The sequence below is a fragment of the Oncorhynchus clarkii genome, chromosome 12 (assembly GCF_045791955.1).
Source record: "Oncorhynchus clarkii lewisi isolate Uvic-CL-2024 chromosome 12, UVic_Ocla_1.0, whole genome shotgun sequence".
Lineage (NCBI taxonomy): Eukaryota > Metazoa > Chordata > Actinopteri > Salmoniformes > Salmonidae > Oncorhynchus > Oncorhynchus clarkii.
Window position 1 is genome coordinate 20,116,089 of NC_092158.1, and position 11,760 is coordinate 20,127,848.

Consider the following 11,760-nt stretch of genomic DNA (forward strand, 5'->3'; position numbering starts at 1 on the left):
CAGTTTGAAAATGCGATGCTAAATAAGAATGTGAAAATGATAAATGCATTTGTTTTTCTTAACAGTGCGCATGACTCATGCCACAATGAAATTGCAATGTTAAAATAAAAATCTAAAATGCCTTATTGAAAATTCTATATTAGAATAGTAAACAGAAAATGAATGGCAAATTGTTATCGGTGCTCTACACAGACATCACTGCGCCATTTCCTGTATGCAAAAATTAAAATTTTCAGTGTGACAAAACAAGTAAGTATAATGTAGAGAATCCTTGTACCATCTAAACCTCTGTGAACTATATCTAACAATTTCACAACATATACCCAATATGCACAAATGTAAAGTAAAGGAATGGAATTAAGAATATATAAATATTTGGACAAACAATGTCAGAGCGGCATAGACTAAGATACAGTAGAAACATATAGAATGCAGTATATCCATATGAGATGAGTAATGCACGATATGTAAACATTATTTCCATTTATTAAAGTGGCCAATGATTTCAAGTCTCTGTATATAGGCAGCAGCCTCTAGTGATGGCTATTTAAACAGTCTGATGGCCTTGAGATAGAAGCTGTTTTTCAGTCTCTTGGTCCCCGCTTTGATGCACCTGTACTGACCTCGCCTTCTGGATGATAGCGGGGTGAACAGGCAGTGGCTCGGTGGTTGTTGTCCTGATGATCTTTTTGGCCTTCCTGTGACATCGGGTGCTGTAGGTGTTCTGGAGGGCAGGTAGTTTGCCCCCGGTGATGCGTTGTGCAGACCGCACCACCCTCTGGAGAGCCTTGCGGTTGTGGGTGGTGCAATTGCCATACCAGGTGGTGATACAGCCCAGAAGGATGCTCTCAATTGTGCATCTGTAAAAGTTTGTGAGGGTTTTAGCTGACAAGCCACATTTCTTCAGCCTCCGGAGGTTGAAGAGGCACTGTTGCTCCTTCTTCACCACACTGTCTGTGTGGGTGGACCATTTCAGTTTGTCAGTGATGTGTACGCCGATGAACTTAACTTTCCACCTTCTCCACTGCTGTCCCATTGATGTGGATAGGGGGGTGCTCCCTCTGCCGTTTCCTGAAGTCCACGATCATCTCCTTTGTTTTGTTGACGTTGAGTGAGAGGTTGTTTTTCTGGCACCACACTCCCAGAGCCCTCACCTCCTCCGTGTAGGCTGTCTCGTCGTTGTTGGTAATCAAGCCTACTACTGCTGTGTCGTCTGCAAACTTAATAGAACATATCTACCGCTTTTTAGACTTGCTTTCAATGAGAATGACAGATCTATAACTCACATTTCTATGTGAATTTGGTCAGGTCTCCCAAAAAGTTACATACTGCCGCTTTAACCTCTTTCAGCTAGGGGGCACTATTTTTATATTTGGAAAAATAACGTTCCCAATGTAAACGGCCTATTTCTCAGGCCCATATGTAGAATATGCATATAATTGACAGATTAGGATAGAAAACACTCTAAAGTTTCCAAAACTGTCAAAATATTGTCTGTGAGTATAACATAACTGATATTGCAGGCAAAACCTGAGGAAAATCAAACCAGGAAGTGACTTCCATATTCCATAGCCTGCCTTCGTTCCATTTAAAGGGATTTAAACCAGATTCCTTTTCCTATCGCTTCCTTAAGGTGTCAACAGTCTTTAGACATTGTTTCAGGCTTTTATTTTGAAAAATGAGCGAGAAAGATAACATCGCATCAGGTGTTCGCATAAGTTTTGCTTGCGCAACAGAGCTTGGGCAGCCATCGTCTCTCCCTCTCCTACTGAAAAGGACAGTGCCGGTTGATATATTATCGATTATATATTTTAAAAACAACCTGAGGATTGATTATAAAAAACCTTTGACATGTTTCTGTGGACATTACGGATACTATTTGGAATTTGTATGCGTTGTCGTGACCGCTCGAGCCTTTGGATTTCTGAACATAACGCACCAAACAAACGGAGGTATTTTGGATATAAAAATAATCTTTATGGAACAAAAGGAACATTTGTGTAACTGGGAGTCTCGTGAGTGAAAACATCCAAAGATCATCAAAGGTAAGCGCTTAATTTTTATTGCTTTTCTGATTTTCGTGACCAAGCTACTTTAGCGCTAGGTGTTCATAATGTGTTGTCTAGTGATCGATAAACTTACACACACGCTTGGATAGCTTTCGCTGTAAAGCATATTTTCAAAATCTGACACGACAGGTGGATTAACAAAATGCTAAACTGTGTTTTGCTATATTGCACTTGTGATTTTATGAATATAAATATTTTTTGTAATATTATTTGAATGTGGCGCTCTGCAATTAAGCGGTTGTTGATGACAACAGGTAAACTGTGATATAACTAAAGAGTTAATCAGGGTGATTTTTCCACAAATAGACAGGTAAAACACATTATGTTTTAATACACTCTGATAAACAATATGTTACACCAAACAATATTAAAACACAAGGACAAATAAAAGTAATGTTTACTAAATAAATCCACCCCAGCAACATATTTACAAATAGATCAAGAGGCAGCATTAACAAGTCATCCACCTCCTCCTGAAGTGCATCAGCTTTCTCATTCAACAGCATCTGAAACAAAGGAAGACCTCAAAAAAGGACAATGATCATAGAGTAAATGCTCGTCAGGTCTCATCACAATCCCTTTTTCTACGATATTCAATGTTTTTATTTATTCTATATGGATTTAGGATGTAAACAGCGCAATTGTGTGTGTGTGTGTGTGTGTAAGCATTTGACAACAGTCATACTTTTGCAGAAGCAACAATCTGATTGGCTTGTTTCTTGAAGAGGTTCTCCAAAGTCTTGACAAGAACGTTTGGGTCAGCGTTGGCCAGGTCAGCCAGTGTCTTATATCCAGCGTTGTACAGTTGCTTGGCTCTTCCCTGTCAAAAGCAGATAAAGGGTTACAGCATGCAAAAATACTTCTGGAACAATGCCTGCATACCTTGACTAGGACAATTGCTCTTATAACTGGATACCTAAGATGTGGATATGTTTTTTGGGGCGTTTTGTTGACAGGTAAGTAGGACATTGTCACCATTTTGAGGATGATATAATGGCAATAAAATGAATAGAGATTTTTTTAACGTCTGACCTCCATGACTCCCGCTACCTCCATGAAAGGGATGAGCTCGGCCTGGACACAGTAGGTCAGCCTGCGAGCCAGCTCAGTCAGGAGAGCGTTGCAGGGCCAGAACTCCTCCAGCTCCTGATAACAGAGAGAGGACACAGTGAGATCAGTGGGGTCAAAATGGAAGACAAAGAGCTATTCTTAGTACTGAGAAGTGTTTGCAGTAACCCCAAGCCCTGTTACACTGAGGTGAAATCTCAATGTTCTTATGATAATCATGCATATGATATGGATCCATTTTCAGAGTGCCTCTATGAAACACTGACATGAGGGACAAAGATACAGTGCCTTGCGAAAGTATTCGGCCCCCTTGAACTTTGCGACCATTTGCCACATTTCAGGCTTCAAACATAAAGATATAAAACTGTATTTTTTTGTGAAGAATCAACAACAAGTGGGACACAATCATGAAGTGGAACGACATTTATTGGATATTTCCAATTTTTTTAACAAATCAAAAACGGAAAAATTGGGCGTGCAAAATTATTCAGCCCCTTTACTTTCAGTGCAGCAAACTCTCTCCAGAAGTTCAGTGAGGATCTCTGAATGATCCAATGTTGACCTAAATGACTAATGATGATAAATACAATCCACCTGTGTGTAATCAAGTCTCCGTATAAATGCACCTGCACTGTGATAGTCTCAGAGGTCCGTTAAAAGCGCAAAGAGCATCATGAAGAACAAGGAACACACCAGGCAGGTCCGAGATACTGTTGTGAAGAAGTTTAAAGCCGGATTTGGATACAAAAATATTTCCCAAGCTTTAAATATCCCAAGGAGCACTGTGCAAGCGATAATATTGAAATGGAAGGAGTATCAGACCACTGCAAATCTACCAAGACCTGGCCGTCCCTCTAAACTTTCAGCTCATACAAGGAGAAGACTGATCAGAGATGCAGCCAAGAGGCCCATGATCACTCTGGATGAACTGCAGAGATCTACAGCTGAGGTGGGAGACTCTGTCCATAGGACAACAATCAGTCGTATATTGCACAAATCTGGCCTTTATGGAAGAGTGGCAAGAAAGCCGTTTCTTAAAGATATCCATAAAAAGTGTTGTTTAAAGTTTGCCACAAGCCACCTGGGAGACACACCAAACATGTGGAAGAAGGTGCTCTGGTCAGATGAAACCAAAATGTAACTTTTTGGCAACAATGCAAAACGTTATGTTTGGCGTAAAAGCAACACAGCTGAACACACCATCCCCACTGTCAAATATGGTGGTGGCAGCATCATGGTTTGGGCCTGCTTTTCTTCAGCAGGGACAGGGAAGATGGTTAAAATTGATGGGAAGATGGATGGAGCCAAATACAGGACCATTCTGGAAGAAAACCTGATGGAGTCTGCAAAAGACCTGAGACTGGGACGGAGATTTGTCTTCCAACAAGACAATGATCCAAAACATAAAGCAAAATCTACAATGGAATGGTTCAAAAATAAACATATCCAGGTGTTAGAATGGCCAAGTCAAAGTCCAGACCTGAATCCAATCGAGAATCTGTGGAAAGACCTGAAAACTGCTGTTCACAAATGCTCTCCATCCAACCTCACTGAGCTCGAGCTGTTTTGCAAGGAGGAATGGGAAAAAATGTCAGTCTCTCGATGTGCAAAACTGATAGAGACATATCCCAAGCGACTTACAGCTGTAATCGCAGCAAAAGGTGGCGCTACAAAGTATTAACTTAAGGGGGCTGAATAATTTTGCACGCCCAATTTTTCAGTTTTTGATTTGTTAAAAAACTTTGAAATATCCAATAAATGTCGTTCCACTTCATGATTGTGTCCCACTTGTTGTTGATTCTTCACAAAAAAATACAGTTTTATATCTTTATGTTTGAAGCCTGAAATGTGGCAAAAGGTCGCAAAGTTCAAGGGGGCCGAATACTTTCGCAAGGCACTGTAGTTATATTTAGCTTGCCTGGTCCCCAATGACATACTCACTGAGTATACCAAACATCAGAATGGCGCCGGAGGGCATGGCTGCCGTTTTACAGGCTCCTAACCAATTGTGCCATTTTGCCTGTTTTTTCGTGTTTGTTTGTAACTTATTTTGTACATAAATGTTTCTGCCACCGTCTCTTATGAACAATTCTTATGACCAAAAAGATCTACTCGCATCGAACTGGAGAAAGATTTTTTCTTTAATAAGTCAGAAGCGAAGGATTTACTGCTGATACCAGACCAGGCCCAAATTTGTTGTTCGCAAGAAGAAGAGACGCCGATACAGGGGAGACAGATCCGGGTGCCTTGTGAGAATTTGGCGGCAAGTGGGTAACCCGCCTCTACCACCCGTCCTATTTGCCACCGTGCAAATACTGGAGAATAAACTGGACCGTTCAAGACTATCCTGCCAACAGGACATTAAAAATGAATATCTTATGTTTCACCGAGTTGTGGCTGAATGACGACATGGATAATATACAGTTGGATGGGTTTTCTGTGCATCGGCAAGACAAAACAGCTACTTCCGGTAAGACAAGGGGTGGTGGTCTGTCTATTTGTCAATAACAGCTGGTGCGCAAAATCTTATATTAAAAGAAGTCTCAAAGTTTTGCTTGCCTGAGGTAAGAGTATCTCATGATAAGCTGTAGACCACACTAAATACCAAGAGAGTTTTCATCTATATTTTTTCATAGCTGTCCATTTACCATCACAAACCAATGCTGGCACTAAGACCGCACTCAACAAGATGCAAGCACTCCGACGAACCATCAAATAGGCAAAGCGTCAATACAGGACTAAGATTGAATCCTACAACACAGAGTCATACGCTCATCGGATGTGGCATTCAAATGATGTCAATTACCCTATCGGAAGCTTCTAACGCCATGACATACTTTTCTGGAATTTATCAAGTTGTTTAAAGGCATAGTCAACATAGTGTATGTAAACTTCTGACCACTGGAATTGTGATAGTGTGATACGTGAAATAATCTGTCTGTTAACAATTGTTGGAAAAACCACCCCCAGGTGGTAAGGGTAAGCAACAACACATATGCCACGCTGATCCTCAACGGTGCGTGCTTAGTTCTCTCCTGTAATCCCTGATCACCCACGACTGCATGGCAAGGCATGATACCAACACCATCATTAAGTTTACAGTGGTAGGCCTGATCACCACTACGATGACACCGCCTATAGGGAGGAGGTCAGAGACCTGGGAGTGTGGTGCCAGGACAACAACCTCTCCCTCAACGTGATCAAGACAAAGGAGATGATCGTGGACTACAGGAAAAAGAGGCCAAAGCACGCCCCCATTTCATTGACGAGGATGTAGTGGAGCAGATCAAGAGCTTCAAGTTCCAAGTTGTCCACATCAACAAACTATCATGGTCCAAAACACACCAAGACAGTCGTGAAGAGGGCACAACAACACCTATTCCCTGTCAGGAAACTGAAAAGATTTGGCATGGGTCCTCAGATTCTCAAACATTTCTACAGCTGCACCATCGAGTGGTTGCATCACTGCCTGGTATGGCAACTGCTTGGCATCTGACTGAACGGCGCTACAGAGGGTAGTGCGTATTGCCCAGTACATCACTGGGGCCAAGCTTCCTGCCATCCAGGACCTCTATACCAGGCGGTGTCAGAGAAAGGCCCTAAAAATGTCAAAGACTCCAGCCGTTCTAGTCATAGACTGTTCTCTCTGCTACAGCACGGCACCGGTGCCGGAGCACCAAGTCTAGGTCTAAAAGGCTCCTTAACAGCTTCTACCCCCAAGACATAAGACTGCTGAACAGCTAATCAAATGGCTACCCGGACAATTTGCATTGACCCCTTTTTTAACACTGCTGCTACTCACTGTTTATTATCTATGCATAGTCACTTTACCCCTACATACATGTACATATTACATCGACTAACCTGTACCCTCACACATTGACTCAGTACCGGTACACCCTGTATATACAGTGGCTTGCGAAAGTATTCACCCTCCTTGGCATTTTTCCTATTTTGTTGCCTTACAACCTGGTATTAAAATAGATTTTTTTTGGGGGGGGGGGTTGTATCATTTGATTTACACAACATGCCTACCACTTTGAAGATGCAAAATATTTTGTGAAGCAAACAAGAAATAAGACAACAAAAAATAATTTGAGCGTGTATAACTATTCACCCCCCAAAGTCAATACTTTGTAGAGCCCCCTTTTGCAGCAATTACAGCTGCATGTCTCTATAAGCTTGGCACATCTAGCCACTGGGATTTTTGCACATTCTTCAAGGCAAAAGTGCTCCAGCTCCTTCAAGTTGGATGGGTTCCGCTAGTGGACAGCAATCTTTAAGTCCTACCACAGATTCTCAACTGGATTGAGGTCTGGGCTTTGACTAGGCCATTCCAAGCCATTTAAATGTTTCCCCTTAATGTAATCCAAGAAACTGAAGACCTCGTACAACGCTGTGTACTACTCCCTTCACAGAACAACGCACACTGGCTATAACCAGAATAGAAAGAGCAGTGGGAGGCCCCGGTGCACAACTGAGCAAGAGGACAAGTACATTAGAGTGTCTAGTTTGAGAAACAGACGCCTCAAGTCCTCAACTGGCAGCTTCATTAAATAGTACCTGCAAAACACCCGTCTCAACATCAACAGTGAAGAGGCGACTCCGGGATGCTTTTTTTATGTTGTGCAACGTGGCCTCCCACTCCTCTTTCTATTCTGGTTAGAGCCAGTTTGCTCTGCTCTGTGAAGGGAGTAGTACACAGCGTTGTACAAGATCAAAAGTTTCTTGCCAATTTCTCACATGGAATAGCCTTCATTTCTAAGAAGAAGAATAGACTGACGAGTTTCAGAAGAAAGTCCTTTGTTTCTGGCCATTTTGAGCTTGTAATCGAACCCACAAATGCTGACTCTCCAGATACTCAACTAGTCTAAACAAGGCCAGTTTTATTTCTTCTTTAAATCAGAACAACAGTTTTCAGCTGTGCTCATAATTGCAAAAGGGTTTTCTAATGATCAATTAGCCTTTTTAAATGATAAACTTGGATTAGCTAACACAATGTGCCATTGGAACACAGGAGTGATGGTTGCTGATAAATGGTCTCTGTACGCCTATGTAGATATTCCATTTAAAACAAATATACAGTATATATACAGTGGGGCAAAAAAGTATTTAGTCAGCCACCAATTGTGCAAGTTCTCCCACTTAAAAAGATGAGGCCTGTAATTTTCATCATAGGTACACTTCAACTATGACAGACAAAATTAGAAAAAAAATCCAGAAAATCACATTGTAGGATTTTTAATGAATTTATTTGCAAATTATTAAAAGGATTGAAGGATTTCTAAGCATGAAACACACCGAGAATCTCACTGTCAAAAGACTGGGGATAGGAACTTATCACACTGGGAGGCTGTTCCTTCTCTTGCTAAAACAAAAGCGGTACCTGCTGCTTGCCGAGTTAAGAAAATATAATTTCTACTTGTAGAATCGCAATGCTCGTCAGTGGCCAACAACCTAACTTTGAGCAAAAACAAGAGCATGAATCCCCACATGGGGGAGCAAATAGCAGTGACAACAAAAAGGAAAAAGAGGGCATTTTCTCCATACATCCATGGATGAGCCAGTCACACTTCATATGTGATGTAGGCTATGGGATGGTAGCTAGCTAAATGCACACTAAATACTTACTCCAAGCTAGCTAACCAATGTAGCTAGTATTGATATTATAATGATTTAAAAACAGCTGTGGCCATCTGGCTAGTATCAACAAGGGCTTTCTACAAAATAGCAAGATTAGCACAGAAAGCTAGCTAGCTAACTAACAATGGTATGGGAATAGAAATGGAATTAACACCAGCTCTGGAGTGTTTGAGAGTAGTTCACCTTTGTAAGTAGCTCTCCCTAGCTTGGTGACCTGCAGAGTCCTATCATGTGGCTCTGTGGACACAGTGACAAGGCCTTTCTCTGTCAACAGCTCAACACACTCCTGTGCCACCTCCCACAGGCTCCTCTCCAAGCACACCTGTTTCTTCTGGACAGACAACAACGTGCCATCCATGAAGTTCATGACCTGCTCTAAGCTGTTCGTGATCTGAAGGGAGACAAACACAAAAACCATATCATTAATTAATTAATAAAGACCAAGTTCTTTGCTAAAAAGACACATTAAAAAGGGAAACTGGATTTTTCTGGAATTCACTTATGGAAGTTCTTCAAGAAGTGCTCACATTTAATCCAATGACTGATAGGATGAGACTCAGGACACCCTTTCTGTTATCATGCATTAAGTTGCTTTTACAGATCTCCATTGGCGCAGACACAATCTTTTTGACCTGAAAATACAAAAAGGTGGACAGGAACAATGCATTAGATGAGTCTGTCAGAACGTGCAAACATAAGGACCCAATGTCATTACATAGTACTACATGCACATGTTTACGGTTGTTGCTCTTTACCATGACTTTGACTTTGTCCTGTAGGATGAGGATGCTCTCTCCATGAGTGTCTATCCCGGCCCTTCCAGCCCTCCCCACCATCTGCTTGTACTGGCTCCTCTTCAGGAAGTCTACTGCCATGTACGGAGAATGCATAATCACCCTGGTTCAAACACACAATGATGGATCCAATTAAGTCTATAAGAACTGCCATTATCTAACATAGAGATGCAACTTATGTTATGACATGTCGCATGTGAGAACAGCTGTTCCTAGTAGCCTTAGTAGCAGTGAAGTAGTCTGAGACAGGTTAGCTTCTTTGCTTTGGCTTACCTCCGAACAGGTAGGTTGATCCCTGCAGCCAGTGTGGAGGTGCAGGTGAGGAGACAGAGAACCCCAGCAGAGTAAGCCTCTTCCACCAGCTTCCTCTCCTCTCTGGTCATCCCACTGTGGTGATAGGCCAGGCCATACGGCACTGTCTTCTTGAGCACCGGACACAGGGAGCCGTTCCCACTGCTCCTTAGCACCCCCAGCAACACAGCCTTCTCTGCCTGCTTGCACTGGATAAAGTCCCTGGAGAATTCAAGAAGAAGTGGCATGTTGGATCAATCACAATCCACACAATCACAGCCACTGGGCAGGCTTACCATGATTTGGAATACAGAGAGGAGGGATACAAAGATATCTCTTACTTTTTCAGGTATTTGCAGATCATCTCAGCCAAGTTCTCACAATTTTTCTTGGTGGGACAGAAAACAAGGCACGACTGGCTGGCTTGGAATGACCTCAGTTACCAAGGCAACAATATGATCCTGATCAATCTTCTGCATTGCACTGGAGTACTGGAAAACAGAAGGATTAGTCAGGTGTTAAGACTTCAAATACAATGTGTCAGCCTTCAACAGCTGACTGCCTGGTACTGAAGACAAGTATATATTTCATTATAAACCGGGTAGTTAGAGCCCTAAATGATGATTGGCTGAAACCGTGGTATATCAGACCGTAATCAACGGGTAAGACAAAGCATTTATTTTTACTGCTCTAATTATTTTGGTAACCCGTTTATAATAGAGATAAGGAACCTCTGTGTTTGTGGTATATTACCAACATACCACGGCTAAGGGCTGTATCCAGGCACTCCGCGTCATAAGAACAGCCCTTAGCCGTAGTATATTGGCGACATACCACACCCCCCTCGGGCCATATAAAATATGATGACTCTTCAAAATAAAATGGATGAACATGCCTTAAAGTTTAGGAGCCAAGAAAACCTGAAACACTCATCCTCTTCTCCTCTGCTGAACTGAGCCCAGGTTTAGACAGTTCTTCTGCCATTCTGAAATAGAAGAGAGCATTGATTATGATCCTCTGTAATATGAAGCAGGGCAATGAATCCAATTACTCAAGACAACCACACACTTTTAAAAAGTGGTAAAACATGGTAAAATTGACACAGAACTATAGAGGACATGCAATTAGACAGGGAAAAGGGGCAGAAAGCTATTCACCATATACAGTGGGGCAAAAAAAGTATTTAGTCAGCCACCAATTGCGCAAGTTCTCCCACTTAAAAATATGAGAGGCTTGTAATTTTCATCATAGGTACACTTCAACTATGACAGACAAAATGAGAAAAAAAAATCCAGAAAATCACATTGTAGGATTTTTAATGAATTGTATGTTAGCAACACATACCTATTGTAATGAATTCGAGTTGGATCCGTTTAGATTTGTCTAATGCTTTACTAGTAAACATGCGTTTATTTAACGGATTAGCCCATCAGAGACGAGTAAATATATAAATCTAACTTCAAATTGAGTCCAGTGGAGTAAATAGACTGTATTTATTCCGACCTATTGACAGTGATACAATTAGTTTAGTTGCAGTACCATATTTTTATATTTTATATTCATTATCTTTCTTATAAGGAAATATTAAGATGTGTTATATGGAAATTTAACAAACTATCACTTTGAAATCCATTAATTTTGGGAGGAACTACTGATCAGGATGTGACGTCAATGTTATTTTTAACACAGCAGGTTAAAAATGCTCGCTGTCCGATCTTTATAATGAAACATTTCACGGCTTGAAGGCAAATATAAGAATGCAGTTTTATTATTGTGTATACAATTCATTGATAGGGGCAAAAGCACAATCATACTGACGTTTGTAATGATTAAGATAACCTAGTATTAGCTAGCCAAATGGCTAACCTCTAACTGTAGCTATGCCATCCATTGCT

General features: G+C 41.3%; 1 pseudogene; it reads right to left on the reverse strand.

The window, feature by feature from the left end:
* Positions 1-195: 195 nt before the first annotated feature.
* On the reverse strand, positions 196-11,756 carry LOC139422396 (helicase POLQ-like; annotated as a pseudogene).
* Positions 11,757-11,760: the final 4 nt, after the last annotated feature.